Source organism: Nelumbo lutea, chromosome 1 (assembly GCF_056320005.1).
Source record: "Nelumbo lutea isolate HS-2025 chromosome 1, American lotus-T2T, whole genome shotgun sequence".
Lineage (NCBI taxonomy): Eukaryota > Viridiplantae > Streptophyta > Magnoliopsida > Proteales > Nelumbonaceae > Nelumbo > Nelumbo lutea.
This window is the reverse complement of record NC_142684.1, coordinates 52,836,969-52,848,923: the sequence shown is the minus strand read 5'-3', so window position 1 is coordinate 52,848,923 and position 11,955 is coordinate 52,836,969.

Sequence of the window (11,955 nt, the reverse complement as noted above, 5' to 3'; positions counted from 1 at the left end):
TAAGTTACACACGTGATAAGGCACCATGTGGATCTAATAAAAGTGCGCCTGCTAAATGTTGATGTCACCAATGCCATGTTGGTTAAATGGGTCACGAAAGGAAGTAGCATACACGGATTATGAGAATCCTCAGACAAAAGGAAAGTTCATCCTTAAGAGGTCTCATAAGACAAGTGGCGAAACCCTAGCAGTGCTCCTTAATAACTGACAACAAATCCAATATTCCCTTTCCTAATGGGAATCAAATACTTTTGTCTCCTTCCTTTCGGGACCTCAAGATCCCTCCTTATAAATGAGGATTCATCTCATAACAAGATCTTCATTCCATCACTCATTCGATCCTACCCTCTCTTATCATTCCCATTTGCCCTAGCCTCAAACCTACCTCCTGCCTTCGGTATTCCTTTGTCTTTCAAGGAGACCACTCCTCGTAGTATGAAATGGAGCAAAAGGAGCTTTTAGAGATTGAAATGCAAAGGCAAAGTTTGGCAAAGATCGCTCGTATGAGGAGCAAGTGGTATGCTGATTGAGATGTATATGTAACATTATATCATGTAAAAAAACATTGAGATTTTTTAATGAAAGAGGATTTGGTTTTATTCTTGTGTGATTTTATTTCTCCTTAATTTTTTGCTAATTGTGGCCCCTTTTGTTTTTTATAATGCATGAGGCAAGAGTAGTAGTGTTAATGAGTCTATCAAGCTGAATGCAACACCAGTAGACCCTTTTGGGCAGAGCGTGATGCCAGTAGGCCATTTGGGCTATGTATATGCTTAGAGGATTTGGGCTCTTATTTAGTGATGATGAGGCCCATGGATTCACTTTGTGTGTGAGCTTGAGACATTTTGTATTTGTGATGAGTAATGTGCGCACTGTTTATTGGATGTGTAGTATATTTAGGGTAGTAGTTTGATGTCTCTACCTACTTTGTATTTGTTTGACTGTAGCAGTAAGTTGAGCGCTGAAGCTATCTTGTATTAGGTTGTTGCTTGGAGTATTGTCACTTTGTTGTCGACAATTTACTACCTTGGCATAGCAGGTAGCTTAGCTTATCATCACAATTGTGAGTCATAATCAAGTTATTTTCATTGTTATGAGATGGGATAAAGGAAGACCAGATGCAGGAGGTGGGGTAAAGGCTAGGGCAAACGTGGATGATAAGATAATCCCATTGTTATGAGATGGACCCCTATTTATAGGGAGAGATCCCAAGGTCCTGAAAGCAAGGAGCCAAAAGCATTTGATTCCAACTAGGAAAGGGAATATTGGATTTGCTGTCAATTGTTAGGGTTTCACCACACGTTCTACGTGATATCCTTGGAATGAACTTTCCTTTTGTCTGAGGATTCTCATAATCCACATTTGTTACTTCCCTTTGTGATCCATTTAACCAATGTGGCACGAGTGACATCATCATTTAGTAGGTGTGCCTTTACTAGATCCATGGGGTATCCTGTTATGCACATAATTTAAAGACGCACGTGTAACTAATATTTATTCCCTGTCTATAGTGATTCTACATCTGTCACGACTCTGTAATGGCTTTGAATTCATCGCATCCCTGCATGTGTCTAAAGCTCATCACAAATCTGTGTGTCTAAGGTTCTTCATAGATTTATGCGTGTCTAAAGTTCATTGCAAATTTATGCGTGTCTAAAGTTCATCGTAGGTTTATGCTAGCCAAAGTTCATCATGACCGTTTTGGATACGAGTGTGTCATAGTTATGTGATGGGTCATATATTCATCGCAGATGTCCGATGAGTTGTGAACTCATCACAAACGTCTGTATGGTATTAATTCGGTACCCTCTGCACTCTGATGGTTTGAGCGATTGATAAGCATCTTTGCCCTCGGATTCATCTTCAAATTTTGTGATGGAAAGGGATTAGTATGCATTGTGGCATATTGATCTTTGTGTATTAAGTCAAGTGATCGTCCCTGTCTTGATTGGATATTTCGCGACCAGGGAAAATTCATTTGGACCTATTGTCAACCCCCTGTTTATTGACAAGCTGTGAATCAGTCAACAAGCAATCATACATTCGGCTTAGTAGTATCTTCAGATGGGAATTGAGGTGTTCTTTTTGGGCTAGCTTTTCATTCATTCTGTGATTTAGCCCCCTTGTCTCTATTGATAATGTGCTTTTTGTTAGTAGGCAACTCTATGCTTAGTTTGTTAGCAAAATTCTCAGCACCCTGCCTATTGAAAGGAAGTAAATTGCCAAAAGACAAATATGAAATGTTAGAGTATAGGCATCCAGCCCCTATCTTTGGCGAAGTAGTGCCCGTTGCGAATATACAATTTGAGTTGGTTGTGTTCCATTTAGGTGGCTTTTCATATTCAATCACAATTGAAGTGATAGGGAAGATGTTATGCGCCTGTAACGTGGCGGTCATCATTAGGGCTTTTCGTAATTGTCGTCTCCATATAAATGCACTGTGTTCGCGCGTGTGGCTCAAAGGGAGGATGTAACTTTTAAAGTGATGGTTGCCAACGCGACGCTACTTTTAAATTAATGCGCCAGTTTGTCCCGCCCGACTAGGGGTATGACTGTAATTTTATATAGTTATTTTTCTATTAAGCATCGGTGGGGAGATTTGTAATCATATCGTTTCATCTTCTACGATGCCATTTAGCATTTTGGACATGTGCGAGGTTTCTATAAAAGAGCGCTATGCCTTCAACTCTTCTTTTCTGCATTCTCTATTATTCTCAATCAGTTTGCCCTCTTTGTTTCTATCTTTACCTCTATAACAACCATTCACAATCCATTTCCTCCATTACTCCCCTATCTTTTTACCATGGCCCCTCGCAAAATGAAAACCGAATGTCCATTTCTTGAGTTCGTTAGAGTCATGGATACAACAAAAATACAGTCCACAATGCTAGTCCCCTAACCAAAATTGTTTCTATCTGTGTCTCAGGCGGACATGTGAAGAAAATGGCTCCTCGTCTGCATAGGAAGGAGCTTAGGAAAGTTGATTTAGTAATAATTTATATCTTTGATGCATTTGTTTTACTACTATTGCAATTACCATGGATTATACTGATCTATTTACAATCATTTGTGTTGAAGTGAGTGGAGTCGATGGCACTTAGCCTGATACAAAGACCCTATAAGTCTCATCTGAAGGTGTTGTGGGTGAAAAGGTATGGATAATATGGGAATTTGTATGGTTTTCTTATTACGATTATCTCACTGTACTAATCGTTTGTGGTTTATCTCATTGTAGATAATTTTTGATGTGAATCCTTCTACGGTGCCAATTTTGCCCATTATCAGGTGGCTGGTGTGTGAGTTGCAATCCTTGATGCCATTGTTAACAATGTTGCACCTGTCTCCGATGCACGAGAAGGGGTAGAGACCCTTGTAGGTCTACAAAATCAGCCCCCTAGCGAGCTCGTGGGCCAAACAAAGTTTATTTTAAAGGGTCTTCTAGCGATTGGACACATGAAGAGCCGATTTTTGGGTTAGGGCAATCTACCAAGGAGGGGCAGGATCGAACTGTAATGGAAATGCTGCCTAAGCCTGCGCACAAAGCAACGACAACAGTCACTAGTCATGATGAAGAAGTTGCGCCTACCGCTCCTGCCAAGGCTGATATCATTGGGGCTGCACCTGTAGAGGACATGGGGGCTCTGCCACAAGTTGAATCTGTGAGCTCAGACATAGCATCGCCACCCAAGGTCCTGTCGCATGACGAGGAACTCACATTAGTGTGGCAAGAGCTCAAGGAGTATTGTGAGAAGCATGAGGTCGCTCATCTCGGTTATTCCATTGTGGACCCAATTGCTATCCAGGGCCTCCGTAGAAAGGACAAGTATGTTGTATTGAGCTCCATTTCAAAGGCCACTTCTGTTATTATTCAAAAGGGCAGACTTCCATCTACCGACATTCCTCCGGTGGTTATAGGAACGTCGTCGAATACAATCACGGCCATGATGAACTGCATCATGGACCAATCCATAGAAGAGCTGTCATGGTCTACATTTGCCCAATGGTTAAGGACCTGTGAGTCCTTCGCCGCACTAGGTTTTCGAATGAATCATGTTAGAAGAACTGTCGTAGTCTACATTTGCCCAATGGTTAAGGACCTATGAGTCCTTCGCTGGACTAGGTTTTCGAATGAATTAGGTCGAGGAGAGAGTTGTGCTAATATCTCACGTGTTCTAGAAGGCTGATCTCAGGGGGTCGTAGTCCCTTTCCACTCGATCTCTAAAGGATAATCGTTTGCATCTCAAGGTGGTTGAAGCGAACCTCTCGAAGACGATCGAGAAGTTAAATGCTTTACTTAATGAGTGTGATCGTCATAGTGTCGCAATACGAGGCAAAATAGAAGGAACTATTAAATTTTGAAGAGCGAAAGCAAAATCTAGCAGAGATAAGCGAAATGAGGAAAGAGTTGTATGCGGCATGAAGTGTATAACAAGAGGATGTAATTTTCCCGAATTATGTAATGAAAATCATTTTGTTATACTTTTATGTAGTTTGTCTCGAGTTTTTTTTTAATTATAATTTTATCAACAGAGGGGTTTGGGTGGGTTTGCCTGTCGAACCTTAGCTCTAGTAATCCTTAGTGGGCTACTAGTAGCGCTTGTAGACCCTGTATGCTTCATGAATGCGAGTTCCTTAATTTTCACTTTGGCAGCCTTGTGCAAGGTCCCTCATCATGGTTGTTGCTTCAACGCAATTGCTGCACGTAACTATTTATATACTTGAAAGGATAACTAGTTGTGAAGAAAAGATTAAAACTTGTTGCAGACAATAAACTTGAGTACTATCCTCTTTGTTGAGGAAATGTAACTATGACGTTTTGTAACAGTTGAGTGTTGCCTACGAACAACAGATTGCACCTCTATCAACACATGCAAAAGTAAAATTAAGGGTTGCCACATGTGATGAATCATAAGTATCATGTAAGACGAGTTGCATAAATACCATCTCATGTAGTTAAGTATAAATTTCAGTGCAAACACTATTTTGTAAGGAAAGATGAATGTTACCGCAAATGTTTAGATTTAGCATTTGTGTAAGTCGAGGCAAATGTCATTGCAAAAGCCCAAATTATGTTCTTAGGCGAGCAAAGAACAATTTCAAAATGTAAAGCCTGTCATAACGAAAGGGTTAAGTAACATCATTCAAGCATCTAAGTGTCATTGAGTGTGAAAGAGTCATCACAGTAATTTAAAGAAAAGGAGTTAGCTACGTACGCATCGATTAGACCTTGTCGCATGCTAAGATGTCATCGTACCGCTGCGAGAATCGGTTATCGGCCAAACTTTAACATGGTGACAAGAAAATAGAGCTTCCTCACTTTATGGGGAAATAAAACCTATTATGCACGTGAGAACTGAATATCATCGCATTCAGAAAATAATTCATTACAGTTGGGCTTGTTAAGTTCCAATGTAGTTGAGAAAGTTAGATCCCTCCACATTAGCAGAAGTTGGGTTTTGTCGTGTTTGGGCCTACTAAAGTGTCATTGCATATGCATAATCAATCGTATAAGTTTTATTGTTTATGTGAAAGTTAATCGCTATATTTTATGTGCTCTCGGAGAGGGCACATTTGCATGTACCAATAAATATAGATGAGGTTCAACAAGTATGCGGGGTATAGATCAATTCGTTCCTGGATTTTTCAGGGTAGTCTATCGCACATAAGAAAGTTGTATTGTTAAGATGCCTTATCATGTGTAATGCGGTTAGATTTCTCCTATTTTCAGGGTAATCATATGTATTCACAAGGGTAATATACTCAGAATTTATCGTCATACCTATGTCTGACATGCTTTTTCTTAGGAGTGCCAGGGTGACTTATCACAAGGTGTAATGTACCTATCTTTCTTTGCCATTGCTCCTGCATTTGCTTTGGCACATGAGTGTGCACCTGGGTTTGTTTGGGCCTTTGCATAGAGCATGCGACACCGTGTAACCGACCACGTGATCCAAGAACCATCCAGGGTAAGTATATGTGCGAATGGGGTTGCCAGGGCCTTTGCATGGTGCATACAACATCGTAGAACTGGTTATGAAATCCTGGAATCAGCTAGAGTAAGTATATGTGTGCCTGGGATTGGTAGGGCCTTCGCATAGAGCATGTGACATCATGAAACCGACCACGACATCCTGAAATTGCCAGGGTAAGTATGTGTGTGCTTGGGGTTGCTAGGGCCTTTGCATGGAGCATGCAACATCGTGGAACTATCCACAACATCCTAGAACTATCTAGCATAAGTGTAAGTAGGAGGTGGTCAAGCTAGGTGAGGGGTGGTCTCCTTGAAGGAGAAAGGAAGACCGAGAGTAGAGGATCAACCGAGAAGGCTAGGGCAAGAGAGGGGAGTGACGAGACAGCTGAACAGGGAGTCCAATGATTGAGTGAATCAATGGTCGAATGAATCATCTCCATTATGGGGAGAATCTCTATTTATAAGAAGGGATCCCGAGGTCCTAGAAGGGAGGAGCCAAAAGTATTCGATTCCTAACAGGAAAGAAAATATTAGATTCGTTGTCGGTCATTAAGGAGCACTACTAGGGTTTTGTCACATGTCTTATGAGATCTCTCAAAGGTTGACTTTCCTTTCACCCGAGGATCCACATAATCCACACGTGCTACTTCCTTTTGCATCCTACTTAACCGACATGGTGCTAATGACATCATTGCATAGCAGGTGGCCCCTTTACTAATCCTAAATGGTGCTTCACCATGTGTGTAATTTGAGGTTGTATGTGCAGTTGATGTTTGAGTTCGGTTCATAGCGATTCACAGCTCTATAATGGTATCGGGTTTATCGCAAGACCACACTCATTCAAAGTTCATCGCAGAACCGCCTATCTATGAGGTTTATCTTAAAGTCATGCACGACCAAGGTTCACCGCTGAAACGCGTGCATATAAAATTCATCGCGGGTTCAACTAAAACCTATTTTTTGGTTCATATCAGACACAAGTCCATCGCGAATGTGTGGTTCATTATGTATTCATCATGAGTTTGCGATGCATTATAAGTTCATTGTAGACGATCGATGAACTATGAATTGATCACAAGCGTTCATATGGTATCAATTTAGTGTCTTCTGTGCTCTGAAGGATTGAGCGAGCACTATGTACCTACATTAGCCCATTGCTATCAGTAAATGGAATCTTATCGATAAGCATTTTTGTCCTAAGATTTGCTTTGAGGTTGATATGAATTGATGTGTGAATTGGTCTATTGGGTCAGGAGATTGACCCTAATTGTTGGTTTGTCTTTTTGGGTCTTGGTTGGGTGGGAAGAGAAGTCTGTTTAGATCTTAGTCAACCGCCTACTTGTTGACAAGCTGGGAGTTGGTTAGTTTGGCAGGCATGTGTCTGGCCTATTAATGGATTTTGGGCAAGAGTTGGATGTTTCTTCACTATTAGTTTTTACCCATTGTATGATTTTCCCCCTTGTCTTTTGATAATTTGTTTTCCTCCAGTGGGTAAACCGTCATCAAATTTGTGAATCTTAGCCTCTTGCCCACTGGCAGGAAGGGAATTATCAAAAGACAAACAAGGTGCTCTTTAGGTGTGGGCGTTCAGCCCCCTTGTGTATAGGGGCACTGTTTCTATACCCGGTTTCCTCCTATTCGAGTGCCCGATGTCCTTTCATATGCTGTCACCATTGAGGGATGAGAAGGATAATCAGGCGCTGATGATGTGGCATCTATCATTAGCACCTCTTTTAACCATCATATCTTATTAAATGTGATTTGTTCGCACATGTGGCCCTAACATGATATCTGATATTTAAAGTGGCGATTGATGTCATAGCATTGTGTTTAAATTAATGCATTGTTTTGTCCCGCCTTTTGGAGGACATATTTGTAAATTTCATTATATTGCTTTCTTGTTAAGCGTCGACTGAAGACCTGTACTCATGCCTACTCATCTTCCCTTGCGCTGTTTGTCATTCCCAACATGTGAGAGGCATGTATAAAAAGACAGCGAGCCCCCTTCAAATCTCTACTTCATCTTCTTGCTATCATCTTTCTGTTCACTCTCTGTGTCTGCTTTGTCTGTCCTACAACCCTTTTTGTGTTTTCATTCTTGTTTTCTAGTCTAGCTATTATCTATCAACTATGGCTCCATGCCAAAGGAAGACTGAGTGTCCCTTCATCTACTTTGTCAGAGAGGTCAATAAAATAGAGTTGTTGTCAGTGCACGAATTGGCCATAGCGGCCGATGGAGGACGGGGTTTCTGGCCTCCGATGCTCATGACTAGGGGTAAAGGTGGTGCATTCGATGTTGTCGGTGACACCTAGTTGATGTGTCTTTGTGGCCAGATCGGTTAGTTTCGTATAAATGTTAGGAACCTAGGACTGACAACTCAAAGTCCCCTAACAGTTATACCGCATAGACACAACACATCTTGGAAAATCCAATGTATTGTCAAATGCTATAGGACTCTGGTCTTCTTCGGTTCATGGACTGCAAAATGGGTCTTTGCAGTAGAGAAGGGGTAAAGTATGTAAAAACCTTTTTGGAACACTGGTGTTGTCATACCCACACATTCGTGGGTGTGTTCGGTGAGTTCACCGTCATCGTGGAGGATGTTGTTGCCTTGCTAGCGTTGCCTATAAGTGGGTCTGTGTTTGCTCAACATCTCCAACACCTAGAGTCTATTCTTGCCGAAAGTAGGCAGCTCTACGATGAGCTCTTCGATGAGATTGCCGTGTCGAAAGCACTAGTGGACCAATCGTTTGTCTGGGGTAAAATGCCATCGGAAGCGTGGTTGGAATATTGGTTCGAGTCCCACGATAGGATGGATGTGATGGTGCGGGGACCTGATAGCCAATGTCACCTCTCCACTTTCATTCTCTTTGTAGTCTCCCATTTCCTCTTCTCGAGGTTACGAGATTTTGGATTGTGCACCATTTTGGTGCCCCTCACCGTCCTTGTTGCCAGTGGCCACCAACTGCCCTTAGCTTTTATGTTTCTGGGTTATTTGTATGAGCAAATGGATGACACCATCTAGCAGATAATGGACCCAAGTTGTAAGAGGCATATTAGCTACATCTATGCCCCTTTCCTGTGGACGGTTTTGTGTGAGCGCTTTGACCTTAGTGTCACATCTTGCACTCTTTCCCCGATGCATGTTGTTGTTTCCACCATGGAGGGAGATGCGTCTAAAAATAAAGTGATTGAGGTCTACAGGGGGGAAACAGTGGCTTCATGCTAATAGGCATAACCAATTCAAAATAAGTTAAATTGACTAGAAGATGGCTTCCCTCGACGGGTTTGTATGGAGGCCGTATGTTCAAGTTATGCATGCAATGCCATTATGTATTGGCATTTTGGTTCCAAAAGGCGGTGATTAGCATTGCACCGTGGGGGTCAAGAGTCCTGCTGTAGGCATAATACAACTAATAGCCTAGCCTAGTGTCATAGCGTACCTTGATCGCACCGATGAGGATCAACTGACTGTTTACCGCTTGGACCGGGTACTTTGATAGTTTGGTTATGATGATATGGGTGCCCAATTCTTGTGGTCCTTTGGAGAAGATGTGTTATGGGTTTGACACCATGACCTTGCATTTCTAGCGTGTTCACAATTCCTTATCACGGGGTATTTGGGGGTGTAGAACTATAATTCCCTCCACTTTGCTCATCTTTGTGCATTGCTCGGGGGTTTTCAAATGATAATGACATCAAACCCTTGCCTGTGCCATGTCTTGGCTCCACTCGAGGGTCATGTGGCTAACTAGGGTCAGAGTCCAACCAGTCCTCCATTGCATTCTCCAAGGAAGGTGAGCACAAGGTGAGAGGAAAAACATAGTTTTTGAGGAGGGGGAGAGTAGCTGCCCTCCTATAACCAAGAAGCCTGGGTCGGCGAGGGTGTATCACATACCAGAGCCACAGGCTCCTGTTTTAGATGTGGCCTCATCGCGGGCCAAGGAACACCAAGATGGGAGCTCACCACCGCCAGTCTGAGAGAAAGTTGAACAAGACCCCCCTGGGGTGAAGAACGTGCCTAACACAGAGTCAACACAATCAGCAACCTTGTACCTATCGAGAAGGTTACTATCGTCTGCCTCTTGGGCGGGCGTTTAAAGAAAATGGCTCCTCGCCCTCGAAGAAAGGAGCCTGAGAAGGTTGACTGGGTAAGAACTCGTACACCTACGTAATTATGAAATGTTATTTGCGATCAATTAAGTTGTTTTTCTATTTCTTTTGCTAATATATTTACAATCTTTTGTTCTGAAGCGTGTGGTGGCAGAAAGTGCACAGCCTGGTGCGGAGGCCCCAGAGGCCCCTTACGAGGGTGTTGTGGGCAATAAGGTATGTGTAGCATTATCGTTTGTATTAGATTTTACTGTGATTAGGTTGTCTATTGATTGTTTGCAAATGTCTATTGTATCGCAGATGCCCTTTGACATATATCCCCGTACAATACCAGTTTCACCTTTATCAAGCAGTTGGTGCAAGACTTGTAGTCAACACAGCCCCCAATCAGAACTAGGAGGCTACTAAAAGCGGTGGTGCCGATGGCGTTACCCCAGCCACCGTCACGCGGAAAGAACAAGTTTCCATGGAGGCACCGAGGGAGATGCATGCTCAAATGGTTCCTGGGGTCCCGATTACTCCGAAAGGTCCATCAATCAGCGATGCATTTGAACGTCCTGAAGGTCCCATCTCTCAATCGCGACAAAGTGGCATTGTGGTACAGAAGACAATCGCGGCCAAGGTGCTAGTCAAGGAACCACATGAAACATGAGTGCCCGAAGTTCATCATGATGAAAAGGCCACACCTGCTTATACTATTGAGGCCAAAGTTTCCGTTAACATGGAGGTTCAACCTGAGAGTGGAGCCAAGGGATCTAGGGTGGTACCGCAGATTGAAGGGTTGACATACAAGGAAGATCTTGTGCTGGTTCATGAAGAGCACACGGAGTATTGTAACAAGAACGATATTGCCCCCTAGGGATACGAAACCATAGATCCGGTCCATATCTGGCGGCATCGTAGAAATGATAATTACTATGTGTCAGACTTGATGGCAAAATTTGCTGTAGTCGTCATTCGGAGTGGTTGGTTACCCTCTAATGACCTTCCTTCGGTAGTCATGGGGCCCACCCTGAACACCATTGTGACGCTGATGGACCACATCATGAACTGGCCCTGTGACATACTCTTGTGGCCAAAATTTTCTCAATGGTTGAAGACCTGCGAGTGCTTTTTTGATACTGGCTTCCAAATGGAACAGATTGAAGAATGGGTTATTCTGTTGGCCCATGTGTTTTAAAGGCTGGTCTTAGAGGATCGCAGTCTATTTCCAGTCGTTTGTTGAAGGGATGTGTGTCTCCACACTAGTCTTTCAAAAGATACTGAGAAACTGGAAGCCCTCATGGAGGAGTGTGGTTTCCAGCGAAAGATAGTGGCCGAATATGGAGCAAAGATAAAATATTTGATGGACTTCGAAGAGCGTGAGCAAGCTCTAGAAAATATAATTAATATGAGGAAAGATTGGGCTGTTGTGTGAATACCCGTAGTCGCTTGCTTTTGTAAATCATTTTTATGAGAAGGAAAGATGTAATTTTTGTCCTATGCTGGTTTCCCAGTGCTTTGGTTATTTTGTGTTCAAGCCTTTATCGCAGCGCTAGTGGGCTACCAGCCTCGGTGTATTGTGTTCAGGTTCTAGTGCATATCAACCCCAACCATAGGGGAATGTTTTCTCATTACTCTAGATTTTGAGTGTCATCAGTTATTAGAAAGTCCTTGCATCAACTTTTGATAAAACTTTATCACATGTTGAGACATTATGAGTTTAGGATGAGACTTCATTTCGTATTAATTGTAAGAAAGAATCTCTGAGTCGAAGTTTTTTCCTGTGTAATATTGGGTCACATTCCCCTAAAAAGTTATAAGACTAAGAATCGTCTCAACTTATACTGGTTTCAGTACTATACGATAATGAAATTTAAGGTTGGGTGCC